Genomic DNA, 15,715 nt, shown 5'->3' with positions numbered 1-15,715 from the left:
CAAGGTGCCAAAACAGCAGGATGGGCTATTTATGCCAAGATGTTAGCAAACCCCCCCATTTTATTTGTGAAAAACTTAATTCTATTTAAATGTAAGCTTTTAACTTCAACTACATTTACAACACATCCTCTTTTTTATTTTTTACCACTTCCTGTGTCTACAGTCAACATTTCCAAAAGCCATAACTAGTGATGATAAAGCAGAAAATGAGGAAGATCAGGTAGATACACAGTTTATTTCTGCCTCTTTCTCACCACACTAATGACAGTTCTTTAAGTATAAAGAATTATAACCCTCTACACTTAAAGATAATTATTCCATACAATGCATTCTATCCAGCAAACTGCCTTTTTCCTATGTGTTCTTTGTGCTGCCCAGTGACTATTGGTAAAGTAATCTTAAAATCTCAACTCGTAATTCGAGCCTCAATCAAGAAATGTGCTAGGCACTGTGCAAACACAGACTACCACCTCATCCTGAGTCCAAAGAACCTACAAACTAAAAAACAGGTCTGGAAGAACTACAATGTGTAAAGAAGGCAGTAGGAATACTGGACTGGATGGAGAAGGCAAAGCTGGTATGCAATGAAGGTGGGAAAAGGAGGCTTCTGGAGAAAAATGACATGAAGCAAATGTAGCCCAGTCCTGTTATTTCTCCTGGACATGTTATTGAGTTGTTTCTAAGACCGCATGGTGAGGGGTCGCATGATATTTTTTCTGTCTAGTCACTTATTTGAATTGTGGAGACTTTTCTTGGGGAAAGAATGAAGGTTGTATTTTTGACCCAGAAATGTTTCATTTCAGAAAAGTATATAGGAAAATTAAGTCTGCCTGAAAACAACATTGCACTGGCTATCTATACTCTGGCCAATACCGAATTTCAGTGAGGGGACATATGTTGCATAAGATGTATTGGGAAACTTGTATTGCCACCTTCATTCATCATGGCATCTTTCCTTTGGCAAGTTTCAAACTAGAAAAAGCTGAACGCAGATTTCAAATGTATATTGCATGCCGTAACACAGTTCAACAGTCACTTGCAGAATTTCTTGTCCACTGTTAAAAAAGATTAACAGCTGGCAGAAATGTAGTATTACTCAAATAGCATAAGGGACACATTATATAGGCACTCAGGGACATGCTTTAATTTTATCCCATCTGTTTTATAGTCAGCTGAAAATTTAATAATTCAAATTGTGTATTAATTTGATTAGTAAAACAGGAACCATAAATCTAAATGGATAAAAAAGGTTAACCTATAGGGCAAGAAAACAAATTACATAATACTAAGAAAATCACCATATATTGAAGAAAGATCAGGACCGACTTAGAGTCTTCTGTTTTCTAGATTTCAGGACAGACAGTAAAGCTAGATGAAGAATCACACTCCAGAAGGAACCAGCAGATTTTCAAAAGCTCAATGTGCTTCCACCTGTGTGACTTGAGCAGTAACACAAATATGGTATTTTGATGACTCCTACAGGAACGTGAAAGAAAAGCACTGAAAAAGATGGAGTTATTCTGGAAACAGTTGAAGGCAAGTAAAAAAGATAAAAGCAGAATCGACATATATGTTAAAAAAAAAAAGGCAAAAAAGCCCTAAAACAAAACCCCCAAGCCCCCTCCAAACCCCAAAACCAACCAAAAAAAAATCTCACCCTGTATTGTACAAATTAATATTGGAAATTAAAAACATAAAAAATAATTACTCAAAATAAGAATTAAACCACACTTCAATGGCACATAAGAAGTTTAACTGTCTGCCTTCCTACAATGTGATGAGCTTCACACTTAAAGTAACTTGCTGGTCTTTGCACAGGAAGCTTTCATCAGAGTCTGGAAACTCTGGCTTTGTTCACAGGGTCTGGGATCTACATCCAGGGGAATTACCCTGGTGTAGAATTGGGGTGGAAGCAAAAGCCAGCCTTTATGCATCAACTCCAGCCCTTTATCCTTCAGCACAAGAACCTCGCAAAGCAAGCACTTTGATAGCTGGGAGGCTAAACCTCCTGTCAGTACAAATATTGCTCAGGTCACAGCTATCCACAGGTCGCAGAGGACTGAGAAAGTGGAATAATTAAGGAAAGAATATATATGCAGTTAAAGTTTCTTTTTAAATTGGCAGAATCTCAGTGCACGTGTTAAACATACTACTGATAAACTCTGAATACATGTGAATTCAACAACCAGTACGTGACTTCAAAAGGCAAACAACATTCTAGTGTGTATCAATATAACTTATGATGATGTTCAAGGTTTCATGGCATCATAGAATTAGTAGAATAAGAATTACCAGAACAGACTATTTTTGGGAGAGTTTCCATATTTTCAAGCTATTTTTCCGGTGGAGTAGATTAAATATGAGGTTGATACATGTGTAGTGCTAGTTTTAGCAGATTTTCTTGGATTTCATACACCTTCACATCTTCAGTAAGCCTTCACTTACTGTCAGACAATAACATAAATCATTACAAATGAAGAAAAGAACAAAACAAACAAGATCTATAAAGTCATGCTTATTAGATCCGTGTGCATTTTTCCCTTTCAAATTGCAATCTTCACAACTAAACCCAGGATAAGCAGTTTCAGTCTTCAAGCTGCAGATAAAAAAACTATATCAAATGACAAACCAATGTCCTTCATTTCCCTATATTTTGTATGGCAATCTATCTTTTCTGTACTTGGGCCCATTCTAAAATGTTCATCTTCTTGCCTTTTAATTCTGGCTTTCATATCTGATATCAGATGAGGATAGATTTCTTGGCACTATAGAAGTGTTCTGCTGAACATTAAAAATGGTAGGGAGGTGTATTTTCTACCTTTGTTGATTGATAAATCAGTGACATTTTAAATAATGCATTTTTGACCTATTAAAGGATGAAGAATACTTTGCAGAAGGTATCCAGTACTGATTTTTTTTATTAAGAAAAAACTTTTCCTAAGAATTAATCAAAAATGAATCACAGAAAGAAATTCCAACAACCCAGCACTGAAAAATGAAAGTTGGTCAAAAAAGAAACTTTTTACTTTTACATTCTCCTTTTTCTTTTTTTTCCGTTCACTGTTTTCTTGCTTTTGAAATCTGTGTCATAATACTAATGAAAACAAAGTCAGGTTTATTCCTTTGTCTTGATGTGAACATTTTTCCATTTTCTAAGTTTCAGTCTCTTGGAATACCGTGGAGTGGAAAACTAAATAAAGACAAATGAATTCTCTTTTTTGCTGCATTATCTCCTCACATGGGGAGACATGATTGGAGAGTATTTTGAAAGACACACTTGAAAAGTTGTGGCTCACTAGCAACAGGACAAATGCTGATGAGAGCAAAAATGTTTTGCTTCTCACATTCTCCGGGAACAGCAACATTTTCCTGGCAAACATACTGGTTTTGACTAGCACTTTTTACTTGAAAGTTGTATAATTGAGAAAAGCTCTGCCTTTAGTGATGATAGAGATTTTCAGAAAAAGCTGACACATGGTTATAATATCATAGGTATGTGAATGACAACACTAAATTACAATTATATAATTCCTTTCTCTTCATTCAGTGAATTCATTAAGTCGTTCATTTCACATTCAGTAACAGTTTAATATCTGACCTTGGCTTTGCTTCCTGTTCCCTTTTGAGTTCAAAAAGACTTATGCTGTCACCTGTCAAAAAAGACTTGTGAGCTTCCCATCTTCCATATGTGGCACACACACTTATCTCCCCACAGTAAATCAATGCAAAAGCCAGGAAAATGGACCCACAAGCCTTGTGAACTCAGATACCTTCTCTAGTAACAATAATAATCCTACCGAAGTTGTCTGCAATAAATAAAGGTCATAGTAAATTACAGTTATAAAGAATGAGCAATAAATCCTGTTGTCTGGAAAATATTGATTCTAACGGCTAAATAACACTAAATAATCAAAGAACTTCAGGAAATATATAGTTTGGCTCGCATCGATGTCATGCTGGTTACATTCCTCTACAATACTGAATCCCATGCTAAATGTAACATTTGAAGAACAATTCCTCTGATCATATTATCAGGTACTTTAGTTTATCTCTGTACTGAAAAGACGTCCTTTATTATCAATTTCCTTTGATTATCAATAAATAAATAAATGCTGGAGCTTGAGCTCTTCTTCTGCTTCCACGTGGTTATTCTTTGTGACTGCTCTCTCCTAATGTATAATTGCATGAATACAAAGTCTATTACCGAATCGTAACAGACTGTCTGTTCTCAAATCCTGATAGCACGCTACTTTAAACTCCAAAGAGAAAGATAAAGAACCTGTTTGCAATTCTGCCATTTACTGGTTTGCTAAATGTGTTAGGACAATGAAGAAATTAAAAAACTGAAGTCATACTTGGTCCAAATGAGCCAGTTCCTCAGCTAAGAAATTAAAATTTTGGTTTAAAATAGTCAATAGGTTTGTAGGAAAACTCATGCAAATTTTTTTGCATTTTAAACTATTCAGTAAAGGATAATAAAAAGTTAACAGCTGAGGAAATATATATTATACATTTGTCATTTTTTGTTATTTAGATCATGCAGAGATGCATTTTGGTTTCAGCTAATTCACTGTATAGCTAGATTATGAGAAGTTCAGAGATGTGAAAAGTATATTTGACAATAGCCTACTGTTTATGATGCCTGCAAGAGAATTTTTTTTTTTTTTTTTTTTTTGTTTAAATTAAGACAATTACATATTCTTTAATATAAAGTACACCATGTTCTGGGTCATGGGACTCTGAGACATGTCACTATAACTGTCTTATGACAGTTTAAATGAAAAAATGCAGTTCCATTACTAAAATTTGTGACTAACTTGAATAAAGCCAAAGGAAAATATAGATCCAACTGCACAGACTGAAAAACAGAAATAGGTGACCTAGATAGGAACTGCATAAAATATCTTCTCTGATAATTTATATGGTGGACAGAAGGTTAAAAGTGACCTCTTTAAGATGTTAGGATGGTTCATTTCCATTCAGCAAATTACATGGGGGTTTTATAGGTAGTTTTGGTATGATATAGACTTACGCATATACTTAAGTGCTTTACTGAATGATATACCCTGGTGCAGTTCTCACTTCATGTCATGGGAAGACTGGAGTGTTCTGCATAGGAATGAATAAATTAATGATCTATTTCTGGCAGGTTTATCTTGCAAACATATAGGACACTTGACTGGTTGTAGTGGCTGGTGCTACCCAAAAAGACTTCAGCATACCAAGGCCTGTTATGCTCTGCGAAGACATTTGAGATCTTTTAGCACTGCAAGTGCTGCCTTGATGTCCTTGGCCGTTTTCCCCACCCAAATATCCGTCTTGTCCAATGTGTTAATGTTACATCCTTGAATCCCTCAGAGACGGCTGAGGTTCAGTAGTGTTGCACACCTACTGTCAAGGTGGGGTGAACAAGTGACGGGATGGAAGTTGCATCAACTTCACACTTTAGAAAGCACGCTGGGGTCTTCGCAGATGGAAAGTCCCATGAAATGATGCTAAACAGCACCCAGACAGTCTGCATGTCTGGATATCTGTTCAACACCATAAACCTTGTACTTTTCACATTTTAAAATATAAATGTGATGAATACTGAGAACATTTAAAGATATATATTAAAATTTAATATCCTAGTTTGTTTTTCTGGTGTGGATTTAAGCACTATGTCTGTGGAAAAAACGAGTATCTAATTTCTTTTTTTTAATAAATTGAAAGAGATCATCTATTTTTATATGTTCTTTCACATGGCTAGCTTGCAGGTGCAAAGAAGTGCAAATGTATTTCGTTCATGATCTTAGTCAAGACAGTTATTTATATATCACTACACAGAAAAGCCCTATAAATGTCATCTGTCTGAGCAGTTTTATTAAGCCACTTTTACTATGCTATTAGGCACTTTAAAAATAGTTCTTTATTAAGAACATTTACTTACATATTTACTTCATGAGTTTGTTAAAGTAAAATCTTGCCTCCTCAATATCAACAGCCTGTTCTGGTATCCTTTTTGACAGACCTTTATGCCTGAATTTGTCCTGGAAATCCTTTTGTGAATTCCAGTATCAGGATGAGAAAAAGTTATCAAATGTGAATAACAAAAGCTGAACTGGACCCCTTAGGAGCAACTCTTTGCTAATAGCAAAAAATCTCGTTATTTCCGTATATAGCCGTACAATTAATTCACTATTTATTTGCCTGCTCTCTTTCAGCTTTCCATTACCACAAGAAATATTTGATAATCTTTGATATAAAGTGTTGATTAATCTTAAGATATAGAAAAAGAGGCTCAGCCCAGGTGACTTAGCAGTTAGCATTGCCTTTACAAAGAATAAAAGCCTTTGTTTTTTAAGAAAACCAAAATGATGCAGGGTCGAATAACGAATGATACTCAGAGGCTGCTGAATTCAGACCTGCTGTGGGTCAGACACCAGCCTCACACCAAGCACCCGTGCTCTACCTGCACTGCCACGACTGACCAGCCAGCTCTGCACCAGCACTGTGTACACAGTGACTGTTCCTCCGGGCTTTCTTGCACCACCTTGGATAGGTCACTTTGGTTCAGAAGATAAAAGCAATTTCAGTATCTGAAGTAATGCTTAGGGAGCTCAAGTCCAAAACTGCACTCTGAAACACCTCTTCTAAGCAGATGCCTAAATTTAGAAGCAAATAAAAAAACTTTCAGCATTACCAGAGCTGACCTTAGCCTTTCAAAGCAGGTTTGCACACATACCGCTGATTTTACCAGAACTAATTGATAGTAAAACAATTAGCTACAAACATATTATAAAGATAGAGATAGAGACAGAAATAGAGATTATAGAGATGAAACGGATAGGTCTTGTCTACAAAAGTCAAATACAAAAGGTATTCTAAAAGAATACCTGTCTTACATAATAGTCTAAATTTCCCTAGCAAGAGAGAGACAGAGAGAGAGGGAAACCCAGACCTTCTGCAGCTGACTGGAGGGTAACTTCAATCACATCTTCCCAAAATTTCCAAAGGTGGGAAGAGAGATAGTGAAAGCAAACCAACGTCTAGGACCAGTGCTTAGATTTCTCAGTTAAGACCTGTTCTGACTTCCTACCCACATTCCCAACATCCTCCTTTTTATTCAGTTACTGTCTAGTGATAAAGTACTCAATACCTAGGTAAGCATGTTCACCTGTATAAATGTACTATGGAAAATGAGTGTCTGAGCATAATTTCTTAAGCTGTTTCTAAATATAATTAAAGCTACTTTTCCTTCAATAAATGCATTCAATGGGCAGAAAAAGGTGCAAAACCAAAGGATACAGGGAGCCCAAGGGATGCACCAGAGAACCAAAGGGATGGAAAAGCCTCTTTAATATTTTACCTTAATTTAATGGACAAGACTGATGAAACTACACAGTCGTAGTCTCACTGAGATTTCTGTCCTTCAGCAACCACTCTCAATCTCAGCACAGAAGATTTTTGCTCTCTGTTATGTAGTTAAAGAAGATGGAGATTGTTTGATATTAAGCATACAATATAAGTAGAAACATCAGGGTTAAATGTATTGCAGTACAGAGGTCAATTCATTTCATGTGTCTCCAAGACTCAGTTAGTCACCTGTCAGAGAACACAAACAAGTGGTTTCTGTGCACGAAAGCCTCCATCTCTCCACTGTGTTTCAGACTTCAGTGACTTGTTTTCAAAAAAACAAATTTGAATTCTTTGATGTCAGTGCTGCTGCCAATATGACATAACATAATTAATTGAGAGCTTCATGCCAAAATAATCTATGCAACTGAAATCATAAACTTTCTCCAAATAGGAAATTTGCCATAATGTTGCTAACAGTCTGTCATTTTTATTACCTCAGTAAATAGGGCGTAACTCAAACACCTAGGCATGAGGATGGACAGTAATGCAGCCACATCCTTGTTCTCAGTGTTCACCTACAGCTAGTAGATGATTCCTGGCTTTTTGTATAGGACTTTCAGATTGTCAATTTGCACCCTGTGTGAGGAGCTGAACTGCAATTCAGTTCTCATTCTGCAGGCAACTTTGCAATTCATATCATTGCAAGCCAGGGACCTAAAAGTTAGATGCTGCAGTGCTTAAAATAATTATTTGGCCTGGACCAAGAGAGCTGGTTTCATTTCTTTTTTAAAATGTTATGCAGTGTGACCTAAGGATCTTAAGTTAAATCTCTGTTTATGTGTCTGCTGAGTAAGAATGGCTTACCACGTTCAGGCCAATATCAATCAAACCAGCTTCAAATACATTTTTAAAAGTAATTGCAGTGCCATTGACCAGTAAACATTACCATTTAGTCCTGTTTCCATAAATAAACCCTGCCTGATAAAGCTTTATGGGAACAGGATGTAAACTGAGTTAGTTTAGAGACATTGTTGATAGAATCTGGACATGTACAATGATATAAAAATTAATATAGTTACATGGTGTTTCCCCATTACCAGAATTACAGTTTCAACATATACAAGGATCAGAAAATACAGTTACATTCTCTTAAAACAAATGGATGAGTATTTTTATGCCTTTGGCACAAGCAAAGCTGCAGTCTACCCCGGCTGGCTTGTTGAGTGCCGCACATACAGATAGGACTCTCACTTCTGTAAGTGCTGCTCCATGGAATGCTTTTGCTGCGTATGTCCCGCAGTCAGTCAGTGATTCACCAGACAGCACAGCTCCATTCTCAGCAAGTAATTAAATACGCTTCCCCAGTGTGCTCAGAGGGCAAATCCTGTGACCTGCGTGGCCATTTAGGGCGGCTGTGCATGTCTTCGGTTGTTATACCCTTCTTGAGTGCCAGCAGTGAAGTCAGTAAGAACTATAATGCAGACTTTAATGAGAGTAGACTTGCTTCCCAAGTTAAAGTCTGTCAATATTGAATATTTACAGTTCATATTTTCATTGGTATACCTAATTGTTCTTTTAAGAATGCTGAATCAGTTCCTCGCTTTTTTGTGGAACACTAATTTAGCATATATTGTAACACTCTGAACTGAAAGTGTCCAATTATTGCCTCTTTATAGAACAAATGCATTCAGACATTTTAAAGGAAATCAGATACAAGTATGCTACAAAAATAAATCATTTGTTTTGCTCTTCATGGAATCATAGAAATAGAGGTCATATAGCTCAGCCTTCCACTTGAGGCAGGACTGTTGCCAACACTAGATCAGGTTAGCTATGGCTCTGCTTAGCCAAATCTTGAAAAACTTCCGAAGAGACAGACTCCATAGACTCTCTGGGAAATCTGTTCCAGGACTTCACAACTCTCCCAGTGGAAAAGTTTTTCCTGATATCAAACCTGAACCTCCCTAAATGCAGTTTGGAGCCATAGGCACTTGTCATAACATTGGGCACTACCAAGAAGAGTATTTTTATTTACCAGTACAATTTTTTATGCCAACACAATTTACCAGTTGCATTTTTTCAATGCCATCTATGGCGGTCTGCATCACAGGGAAAGAATGCTTTTCTTTTGGGGAAGGTTATGGTTCAAGAACGTCATGAGGTGAGGTCAGTGGTTTCAGCCCATGGTCCCAAGATTTCTGACAGTTCCTGGATGTCTTCCAGGCATTTAAAAAGTAAATAAATAATAATAATAATAATTTAAAAATCCTGTAGTCTTTGACCCACCATGCAAAGTCTGAACTTCCATTAAAAAAAAAGTGAAGAGCTCTGCTAACTGAAGCAAAATTTACTAAAAAGTATGTTTCAGTGGTTTGGACTGGTGAGCTCTACTCCAGTTCTCAGTCTTACCAAGCCTTCTTGTTAGATCATAAGCAAATCACCTGAATTCTATAGGAATTGCTCTTTATTGTAAAATTAAACTATGGCTAGCATTCTTTATCTCAGTAAACTGTTGTGAAGAAAAATTTGTTTCTTTTTAAAAGTCTCATAAACTCAGAAAATTCAAAGATGGAGCCATGTAACAACCTAAGAAATATAGGTAGAACCTCTTTGCAAATGTCTTAAAGATAAAGAGTCTGAGTTTTTGTTTAGGGTTTTTGTTTGTTTGTTTTTTCCCTGTAGGCAATAGGAGTTTCACATTTAACTTCACTGGGAACAATTGAACGATGGAGTAGAACAGTACAGTGAGTCATGTGTTACAGTGGGAAAGGACTGGCTAAAGGTTAGCATTTGGAAAGCATAGGGGCGCTTCTCCTCACCTCTTGTGATGTGAGAAATAGCCTTGAACAAATCACTCCTCTGTCCTTTCCCTCCTCTTACTGCAAAAGTGGAATAATACAGTTCACCTCTTATAAAGTACTGTGTGGAGGACAAGTGTGCTATAAAAGCTAACAGTATGACAGTATGACAAAGCCACCAAACATAAATACAGGCAATGGCATGGAAATATTTAGCTTTATCCAGTCTTTCTTTTTTTATTTAACAATGTGTGGGATAATGACCACAAGAGCTCCTGTTCACTAAGCTGACATTTCTGTATAAAGGGGTGAAAGGGTGTTGTCATTAGAGTTTTTGCTTTTCCAAGTATTTTAGCAAGGATTTGATGGACAGGTCACTGACGTTCACTGTGAATACTGCATTTACCTTAAGATTTCACCATGATATACTGTCCAAAGGAGCACTGCGGAACATTTTGGACACAAAAAAAATGTGGTATTTTGCTAACTCCAGAACAATACTGTATAATCCATTACTGAAAAATAAAACTCCTGGATATTTAATCAGGATTATGTTAAACATTCATACAGGTTTCCTAGGACTCTTTTCAGTATTTTTGATTGTCAGAAGGCAAGAATAATTTTCTGTACTTCCATATTTTCCTCTGAGGAAAGTTTAAATGGATTTCCTTCCTTATCTAAGTGTATATCAGTGATAAACTTCTGTAAAATGTTTCCTTTACATCACCAAGTATCACTCAGATGGTATATCTCTTCTGTAAAGAGATAATCAAACTCTGAGTATAATATTCACAGTATAGAATAGAAGGAAATAATAGTATCCATCTTGAGTGTTTAGACTCAAATTTCTTCAGGAATTTTGAAGAAAAAATGAAATGGTTGCAGCTGGCACTCACAGGCATTCTGAAAGCCATCTTTACTTTCTTAAAAGACTGGTCCATTTTAAATAGACTTATATTCTGTTAACTTAACTCTTTCTGAACAGTTCCTTTAGCTGATGCCATAAAGAAAGTTCACCATGAGGAGTAATTCTTCTAAGCTACACATCCATGACACAATAAAATTATGATTTTGCATCTGCCTTTATGATCATGTTTACTCAAAAGTAATTAAGAATTTTTTCCTCAGCCAGACATATAGCAAGATCACAGAACAGTAGTGAAACGTGCACTTCGGTCTGATTATAACATGGTTCTGTGAAGTCCAACAAGATTGCATCAAAGCATTTTTGCTCTTGAATGAAAATCTTGCTGTCAGCATCAGACTAAAGCAACTGAGAAACTGTGGAGGAAAAGAAGAGGAACCTTTCTAATCAAAGGGGTGGGAGATGAAACTGAAGCAACCCCAAGTAGCATGTCATCTTCCCTTACAGTTAAAGCAGAAATGCATTAAATATAACTGAAAGATTTATTTCTTTTTAATTGACTTCTGCAATAGCACATACCTTGACTCCCAATAATTTAAGTTGTTTAAGATCTTTTTTGTATGTGTGTTACCTGTATTCGCCTGTTTGTCTTTTATTCCCCCTAGAGCTCTTGAATCCAGCAGACAATTTGAACAGAATAGTGAAAAAGATATGTCAAAAGATAAGAAAATCCTGCCACAGAAGGGTAGATGATAAAAACCCCATGTAATTCTTGACTAACTGACAGACTGCATATCTTCTTTGGTATCTGTTGTGGTTTAATCCTGGCCGGCAGCTCAGCCCCACACAGCTTTTACTGCTACATTTGTAGCTTTTACTAAATAATTTGAAATTTGGAAATTATGTACCCTAATCATTGAGTTAGAGGAAAAAAGACATTATTTGGTCATCTCTTTTCCCTGAATAGCACCTGTAACACCTAATAAATCTAACAAAAAATCAAAATATTCTGTTTCAGGAATGTTAAAGTTGAACCTATGACTTCCCAATTTAGAGCTGGGGGTGTAGTGCTAATCCAGTTCTTCCTAAATTCCCAGATATTTTTGCCTGTCTGCTTTTCTAGTGCATGCAAGATTTGCCAACAAAACCAAAAATAATATTCAGCTCTAATTCAGAATATTTCTCCACTTTAAGGACTGATTTAGAGGAAAGGACAAATTTGGCTTAAGTAGTGCAGGAATCCGTGGGATCTTCTGGTACTGAGCTGAATTCAGTTTTAGAGACAGCCTAAACCCTGTCATAAATCACAACTGCTTGTTTTGAGAATCCCTAAATTGAAGCTCTGTGTGTGCGAGGTCGTTTGTTACACAAGAGACTAAACATTTACAGAGCAGTAGCTACATTCTTAAAGTTATGTCAACACTGAATAACACAGAGTTAAGGCAATTTAAAAACTCCTGGTCCTTTAGTCTTCTCTTGGAATATGGTGTTGTAACATCTTAGCTGGCCGGGTATCTTCTCACTTATATTGAATATTACTGATTGATTATTGTGTATAAAATGTTATCCTATTGTTATAAAAACTATGGCTTATTGCCTAGATTGACCTATAAAAATTAATATATATGAAATTAACCTTTAAGTTATCATGATAATCAAATAATTTAAAATGGAGCTTTGTCCGCTCTCATCCCCACTGATTTTAGTGTGATAACCAATTAATTGTGAGCAACTGCTGCAGAATCTGGTCCCTGGTTTATTCTCCTGTTGAGCAATTTTCTCGCAACTTCCCCTCCATTATAGAGGGTAAACGGCACTTTTAAGGTGTGCACTTTCAAGGTGTCCAGGTACTTGCTCGCTGGCTGTTAGGTTATGAACGGGAGCAATTCTGCTCAGATGATGGGCCTACCTCCTGCTAGTTCCTGCTCCCACCAGAGCAAGACTGTTGATGTTTAGCTGCTCATCTCCAGCAGATTCAAATGCTGTTCCCATTGCAGTTCTTACTGCTAATGTCAAAGGGACCCATGTGTTTTTAATGATGTGATTCACTGTAACAAAGAACATAAGCAAGAGAAATCAAACTGTGTCCAGGAAAATCCCCAAGCCCATGTTCAGAGCAGAGTGTTTGGCACTGCATCACATATAAAACAAATAGTTTTTCCAGTGATGATTATTTATTATTATTATTATTATTATTATTCCTTTTTTCTTAGGTGTATGAATCCCTAGGGCCACTTTTTTTTAATATGGACTTTTTTTTCAGTCGCAGGCATCTAGTGCTCCCTACATGAAGGGAAAGAATTTAAAATTAAATTGAAAGTCATAGCCAGTGGCAATGAAATAGGTATAACTCAGTTAAGTTTGCCATGACAATTTCTGACTGTAAATCATGTATTTTGCTAAGTGAAATTTTATTGAACTCGAATCCATGCATTCCTTGTTCAAATGCAAAGGAACTGGCATGAATCACCAACTAGGGATGATGAAGGACTGAATTAATGGAGTTTATTTCCAAAGCTGAACCACAACCTCCAAATTATTACTTTACTTTTTAAAACCTGTGCAATTTCCTAGTTATGATTACTTTTTTGCTAAGGTGCTGACAGTCCCCCAGGCTTAAGATATGAAAAACTTAATCAAACTGATAATTAATTTGAGATCCAGATTCTTCCCTCCATTCACGATAAAAATTAGGTGACTGTGTGAACAGTCTCACTGAAACCCACAGGGATGTTACAAGAGGGAAGCATTGCTAAATTTTTAATGGCACTACTGCCTGATTTCAATGTTTCATTTAAAGAACATGTGGATTTGCACCAGCCACCCTGGAATCAAAAATCTCATTTCCCATTGCCAAACTTCTGCAATAATACTGTAGCTGTGTTAGTCTTGTGTTTAATGAGTTGGATGTGGTATCAGATACGTTAGTTATTTAGATCACTTTTAGCAATTTAAACTTCACTCATTTGCACCATAAATGAAACTCTTGTGCGAGCATAGGCGAAAAAATTAATTTCCATTCCAGCTGCAATAATATCTGCAAAGACTATAAATTTGACATTTGCAATCATCAAATGAGCAGCTGCATTAAGAAAGAAGCATGTGTGAATATATCAGGATAGCTGAGAAATATAAATTGAAAAGTGTCTAAAACTCTCAATTCTCATTTCTTTTAATTTATTTATTCTGCAAGAATACAAATTCTGGTCATATGTGGCCTAATTCCTGATCTCATCAAACTCTGAGAAGCCAAAATAACTCCAGCTTTTATCCCTGGCAGAGTGATGTAATTGGAAGCTGGAACCCGTCCATAGTCTTCGTTTTGCCTTAGATAATTATGTTTTCTTAGGATAGCACTTTGCAGCCATTAGTTCATGAACCCAACAGCCCAGACACCCGAACATATGACTCTGGTAATATGTCATGCCAGCTGACACGTAGTAACTTTTCATGTGTGCATTCTTAGCTCTCAGCATCTGCAAGGCTTAGCTTAGTGTGCAATGAAGGAGGTTTTGATAAAACTGTATTAATCTGTATACCCTCAGGTTAAGGTCATGTCCATGAACAGTTACCAAAGGTCAGCTGACGCACGGTAGCTTCCTAAATGGTGGCACTTGCTTATGTGTGTAAGCAGCTCTAGAGTTATGTTACCTGTCTTTGCTTCCTTCAGTTAACTGTGCCCTTGTTCTCTGCTATATGTGAAGTCTGTATAACAACGCTGTAACTGTAACTGTATGTGAAAAAATAACCTGAAGGTTTGGACTCCATACCTTTTGTATGTCTGGAGACATTTCAGGAATGCTGAACATTAGAATGAACTTTCAATGACTGATGAAGAATTCATTTTCACGACCCAAAAAAATGAGCCCCAGCTTTTATACCTTGTATTAATTATCTCCCAGTTGTGCAGTCAGAAAGAATATCTCCTTATTCAAGCTAGAATTGTACATTGATCTATCACATTTTGCACAAGTAAAATCAAATAATCAACTCAGATAATCCAATATTCGCCTCAGGTAATGCCAAAATGATGGGAATGGTGTGTTCCATTCATTGCAGATAAGAGAGGAAAAACGTTCCTCTTCCATAAAGATATGACTCATCATGGATGGAATTCATACTTTGCAGAATAGTATGGTCTTTCAGCTACTGATTAAGTCTTAGCTAAGCTCAAGTTAAAGGGTTGAAGGGACACATATGCTTATGCGATGATGTGACATTAAACCTATGAACAATTCTAGCTGTTCTTTTTCTTTCAAAAAAAAAAAAAAAGCCATCACTGAAGGACATGCCTTTGAGATGTTACTTTGCAGTTTGAGTGTGTTTTAATTCATCTTCATAACATTAGTTGTGAAGTTTCTGGGATAAAGAATTATTTAGTTCAAATTCAAACTGGCAAAGGCTTTTAGACTACCAGACACACCTGTGGAGTTCTGCTGGTGTTTCCAAAGTCTAAAAGTTCTTGATGTATAATTATAATGCCAGAGCCACAGGAAAGCAGGCTAGAAAAAGTTTAAACAGGATGCAGAACTGTGAGCTCCTTCTAGAGTGTTCTGTCCAAATATCATTGGTTTTGATTAAAGCTAGTATTCTTCTCCTCATCAAACCTATAGCAAAATAAGCTAAGAGCTCCACATGCTCAGCACTGCTGCTTGGCTGTTTCTACCTAGTCACATTTGATCTATACTACTGTAAGATGCTCCTGGCAAACTAA

The sequence above is a fragment of the Gymnogyps californianus genome, chromosome 3, assembly GCF_018139145.2.
Source record: "Gymnogyps californianus isolate 813 chromosome 3, ASM1813914v2, whole genome shotgun sequence".
NCBI classification, from domain to species: domain Eukaryota; kingdom Metazoa; phylum Chordata; class Aves; order Accipitriformes; family Cathartidae; genus Gymnogyps; species Gymnogyps californianus.
This window is presented reverse-complemented; position numbering follows the sequence as displayed.